General features: G+C 36.8%; 1 long non-coding RNA gene and 1 other non-coding gene across 2 annotated transcripts in view; one reads left to right on the top strand and one right to left on the bottom strand.

The window, feature by feature from the left end:
• The first annotated feature begins 282 nt into the window (after positions 1-282).
• LOC125577527 lies at positions 283-389 on the top strand. The gene has a single exon (XR_007315935.1). It is a non-coding gene; the product is annotated as a small nucleolar RNA R71 (small nucleolar RNA).
• A 2,540-nt stretch (positions 390-2,929) lies between these two features.
• LOC106429706 overlaps positions 2,930-5,771 on the bottom strand; it is a 3,391-nt gene continuing 549 nt past the window's right edge. Inside the window, exons 3-6 of the long non-coding RNA XR_001285862.3 lie at positions 4,294-4,397; positions 3,832-4,194; positions 3,527-3,632; positions 2,930-3,437 (exon numbers count right to left, since the gene is read on the bottom strand). This is a non-coding gene — a long non-coding RNA (uncharacterized LOC106429706). The remainder of the gene's footprint in view (positions 3,438-3,526; positions 3,633-3,831; positions 4,195-4,293; positions 4,398-5,771) is intronic.

The raw sequence follows: 5,771 nt of genomic DNA, 5'->3' as shown, positions 1-5,771 counted from the left end.
CCAACAAACTTTAGCTGCTCTTGGGTTGCTTTTTCAGCAATGAGTAGGTCGATCTTGTCTTCCAAAGCTTTGATCTCTTTCCTCGTCTGCTTATCATCTGTTCTACTGCCTCTGTCGTGGTCTCCACTGTAGACTGCATCACTCTTTACCATGTTGTCAACCAGCTCTTCTGCCTCCTCCTCAGTTCTCCCCAAGAAGAACCCATTGCTAGCTGTATCCAGTCTGGCTCTGTACTTAGGAAGAGCACCACGGTAGAATGTGCTCAGTAAGCTCTCCTTAGAAAAGCCATGGTGTGGGCATTGAGCTTGGTAGCCCTTGAATCTCTCCCAGGCTTCACTGAAGCCTTCCAAGTTCTTCTGTTGAAAGCTGGAAATCTCGTTTCTCAGCTTAGCAGTTCTTGAAGTAGAGAAGAACTTCTCCAAGAATGCTTTCTTGCAGTCATCCCAAGTAGTGATGGAGTCACTGGGTAGAGACTTCTCCCACTGACGTGCCTTATCCCCCAAAGAGAAAGGGAATAGCTTGAGCTTTAAGGCATCTTCGGACACACCATTGGTTTTTGACAACCCACAGTAGCTGTCGAACCTGTCCAAGTGATCAAATGGATCCTCTAGAGCCAAGCCATGATACTTGTTGTTCTCGATCACGTTGAGGAGTCCTGATTTGATCTCAAAGTTGTTGGCTGCCACAGCGGGTGCTCGGATTCCCAATCTATGAACTTGAATGTTGGGGCGGTCGTAAGTGCCAATGGGTCGAGATGCTCGCTGTTGGTTTTGAGGTATGTCTCCCATATCAGTACTCAATCTCTGCAAGTGAGCCTGTTGCTCTTCTTCTCTTCTATTTCTAGCACACTCTCTCTCTAAAGCTCTGATGTCTGCAGCTATTGGAACTAGGTTTGATGGACCCCTGCTCCTCAAGTTCATACACCTGTAGATTAAAGGGAGGTGAAGAAAGAGAATCAGTAACAAAAGAAAATAAAAATGACTTAGTCTCAAGCAAGTGACTAAATCTCAATGTTCAAATCTACTCAGAATTTGGCAACGGCGCCAATTTGATGTTAGGAGTTTTCAAGGCTCCTAAGACAAATGTTGTAGTATAGAAGATTGTCGAACCAGTTCTGAGGGATATCAAAGCACTGAGAATGCAAGTACTCACTTAATCTAAGTGAAACCAATGATTTAGATGGGTTTTAAACTACTACTAAACTAGAAAGCAATAACAGAATGATACTTTCTTGACTAAGGGAAAAGAGAACTCATGGGCATAGGGATTAGACCTTGGGTGATCAAGTATCGAACTAAAGATGGCAAATGATCAATCAAACTATCAACCTTAAGCCTAGACACAATTCCAAGCAAGCTCTATGTCTAGATGAATGCTCATTTGCTAACATATCTCAAACATCAAATGTCTTTGGTTGAATAATATGAAAGCAATCATTACTAACAAGTCTAATAGCTATCTTAGCACCTTTAACAACAAATGTCTTTGGCAAAGTATACTAAAAGCCTAGGAGAGTTGTCTCGGGCATTTCATCGAACACCTTTCGGGTGAGAAATGCCTAAGGATCAACAACTGAGTGGCCAACTCAGAAGATGCATTATGATTACTCTACTAGCAAGGAAATATGAATGATCTACACTAAAACATCCTAGCTCTAACCTAATCACCCTTAATCTCCCTAACCCATGAATTCAAAAGGTGATTACTCACTAATCTCCATGATTCCTCTTAAACCCATATTGGATTTCAGATTAATCATGTAGAGAAATAGATAAGAAATCAACAAGAACACAAGAACATAACAAATCAAAATCCAAGAGATGAACTTCTCAAGAGAGTTCTTGTGTATTTCTCAATAGATCAAAAGATAAAAGATAATCTGCCACTGGTGGCTTACAAAAGATGTTTAAAACATAGGTTTTTGAAATGTAAAACGTGCATAATGAAATGACCAAAAGGCCCTTAAGTAAAATAGAAATCGAGCAGATAATAGGCGCGGAGCGACCTCGGCATGTCGCTCCGACAAGTCGCTCCGGCCTTCGGGAGCGACCTCAGTGGGTCGCTCTGAGAGGTCGCTCCAGGCTTCGCTTCGTGTCGTCTCGCCATAGAGACGCGAGCGACCTCGGGGTGTCGCTTTGGGAGGTCGCTCCGAGAGGGGTGTGAGATGCGATCGACTTCGTGATGTCGCTCCGGGAGGTCGCTCCGGGCTCGTTCTCGCGTCTCCGAGTGATGAAACCGCGAGCGACTTCTCCCTGTCGCTCTGGTAAGGTCGCTCCAATAGGGAGGTCAGAGCGACTTGGTGGTGTCGCTCCGGACTGGTCGCTCCATGCCTTGCTCGCCCAATGACCACTCTAAACACTCCTTTTTGAGCTCCAAATGCCTCCAAGTGTTTCCAAGAACTCCATGTGGTACTCCAATACCTGATAAGGACTCATGTATGCAAAATGCAACCTAAACATGGCTAAATCCTAATCTATACGATCAAAATGCACATGGATGAATGGATAAAACAATAGAAATATGCAAGCTATCAATTTAGCTTTTGGATATTTTTATAATATGATTTCATATTATAAAATAAAATATTCACTGTTTTCAATAATTTATTTTGATGGAAAATTTATCATATATAAATAATTCGATGTTCTATTAAAATTTTGAAATATATGTATTAATAAATAATTATAAAATGATTATGTCTGCACGGAACACCTAGTGATTATGTCTGCATGGATTTTTAAATCTGAAAATGGTTCATGCAAAAATTATAGTACACGAATCTAGAAATTCTCCATGTAAATTTTCTAGTTCATAGTTTTTAATACTACTTCATCAAATCATTGTTTAGTTTATATATAATACGAATCTAGTGATTATGTCTGCATGGATTTTTTTTGTTTATGAGAGGATTTATAAATGTAGAAGACTATATAAGAAAGGCAAACGTATATATTGATCCCAAAGTTCAAAAAAATATCACCAACCTTTCTATAAGATTATAAGAATACAGATAAAAAATATGAAAGACCAAACTGAGGCTAGGTCATGATCTAGACGGTAGAAAATAATTACCACAAAGAAATAGCAACTCGAGTGTTTGTCACTAACTAATAAGAGTTGAAAAAGATTTCTCGTTAATCCGAAAGTAAACGGAAGAATATCAAAACTGCATGATACCAAATATTTAAGCCCTAAAATTTTATCCTTTACTAACACACGCTTGCATCCCACCAGAATCCTAACGATGTTTACATCGACATCATCCAAACAGATCACACATCATGTGTGACACGTGTATCTGCTCTGATTCCGTCGCCACCACATTTTGCTCCTTTCTTCGTGCTGGTAGTGGGCTCGCCAGATTACTCATTACCAAATCCTTATGTTCCTTAATGCATGTGGTTCTCATTAATATGTTCGAGATTCGTTAGGTGGACCTGCAAAAAGAGCAATGGCGAATTCGAGTTATGAAAGAAAAAAAATGGAGACATTTGAGGGAGATCTCTAGCTCAAAACTTCAACGCACCATAACCGCAACAGTGGGCTCGAGATCAATAAATAGAGCTCTGGGAACATGTTTCCCGGCACCAGTTTCGCAGACGAAGGTTTTTAAAGCATCAACCGTCGTATCCCTGTCAAGGAACCAAAACAAAGATACGATCAATTTCTTTGCTAAACCAAAAAAAGAACCTTCAAATCCACAGAGAATAGAGAAATTTTGTACGAAAGGGAATCAAACCAATGGATTCCATTGTGTATTTTTTTCTTTTTCTTGAGGGCTTAGTTCACAAAAGGAAAAGGAAAATTCTGCAGGGGAAAGTGTATTCTCACCGAATGTAGTTGGTGCAATGGGAGACAGATGTTTCTACCCAGCGTTCTTTCTACAAATTGAAGCTAGCTTTCAGCCTCGGTGTACTGTCAAGGTTTTCCATGTTCCGGGCAGAAGTTCCTATAAATCTGAAAAAAATGCCAAAATAAGGTTTTAGCTCAGGAAAAGACAGAGGTCGAACAAAAACCAATAGGTTGGTTCAAGGAATCACAGAGGACCAAATTACAGATCATGTTTTCAATATCTTATACAAAGCTGAGTAAGTAAGATGTTCATGAAAACATAAACTTTCATGCCTTGTGCGAAATATAAGATGCTCATGGAAAAACTCAATTCAGAACCATCAAACTCGTCTTGAGATTACACTGCAGAAATCAAATTTATTGTTTTGTGTTAGACTTTAAGCTTCTTCACTAACCGGTCAGTTCTCTAATTTCTCAAGTACACCTAAAAAGGAGACTAACCCTCAATTTGTGATGCTGTTGTGTAGAGGAGTACTTGCAGAAAACCCATGACTTAAAAATACAAAACACATATCTTGATGGTGGAAGCGCTGCAGGAGCTTTTGCTGCAGAAAGCGTACGAATAAAAAGTTTAGAGACTCCCTTGACTTCAAACCGTAAACAACAGTTGAAAGCACTTACTAACTTGAAGATAAACTATTCAAACTAAAACATTTTTTTACTGAATGTATCAATCATCAAATCTGAAACAGAACTTTAAGATTAAAATCACCAAATGGAGATAATAGATAGAGTACACGTCTCTTGGAATGGAATAAATGACGCATATGCTTGTAAATGAATTAATCTAAAATCCATGATTATCACCACAGATGAAACTCTCGAATTTACAGGGAAAGATTGGTGAGATGATTTTTTTCAAAAAAAAAACACTTTGAGAAATGCAAAACATCCGTTCTCCATCTGCCGTCTCCGATATAACTCGAGTAGGGATCAAATATCTTAGGCATACTACTTAGAGCATCTCCAAAAGAAACTCTATAACTCCAAATATAAAGTTTTTTGCTCTCCAAAAACAAACTTCAAAACTTTAAATTTGAAGTTTTGAAGAGTGAAACTCCAAATATAGAGTTTCACTTTTCAAAACTTCAAATTTGAAGTTTCATCTTTTTATTTGCATTTTAGTCCTTACAATTATAGATCATATTTATAATTCTTAAATATTTCTTTGTTTATTGTTTTAATCCTTAAAACTTTTATATCTCATAAATATTTTAAATTTGTTTTATAAATTTAAGTTTTACACATGAAATTAAATAAAAAATTAAAACAAGATTTATAATATTTTAAAACTAGAATTAAACAACAAGAATATTACAAAAACCCATAATAAAAACTTATTTAAAAGACACATGAAGACATAATTATTACTCAAATTCAAATATTATAACAACATTAATAGTCTGGTAAATTTGCTCCAAGCCCTCCCAAATCTCCAAAATATTGCCCAAAAAAATTTTGTGTAACCGAAGATGATTGTTGTTGTTGCTCTTGACGCCTTTTTCGTACGATTCTTTCTTGTTCAGATCGAATGTATTCACGAATATTAACATCATCGATATAAGCTAAGTTTTTTAGCAATATTTTATTTTCCTCTTTTACTTCTTTAAAAGCTAATTTTTTTTACTTCATTTTGCAGTCGTAATTCAATCATCTCATGACATTTTTCCCTGCTTGTTGTACTTTCGTTTAAAAGATCAAGGATTTTTTTGTTTGATGATATCAAACTATCAGCGGGTATATTATGAGGATATCCTATTTCAACAATTTTTTTATATATATGTACTAGTTATTTATAGAAGTTTTATGAATTTACATTAACTATTGCAAATATAAGGACTATAGTGTAAAATATAAATAATTTTGAAGTTAGGTTTGAAGTTTTACTTTTGGAGAAGAACACATTGAAACTTCAAATA

The sequence above is a fragment of the Brassica napus genome, chromosome A8 (genome assembly GCF_020379485.1).
Source record: "Brassica napus cultivar Da-Ae chromosome A8, Da-Ae, whole genome shotgun sequence".
Lineage (NCBI taxonomy): Eukaryota > Viridiplantae > Streptophyta > Magnoliopsida > Brassicales > Brassicaceae > Brassica > Brassica napus.
This window is presented reverse-complemented; position numbering and strand designations above follow the sequence as displayed.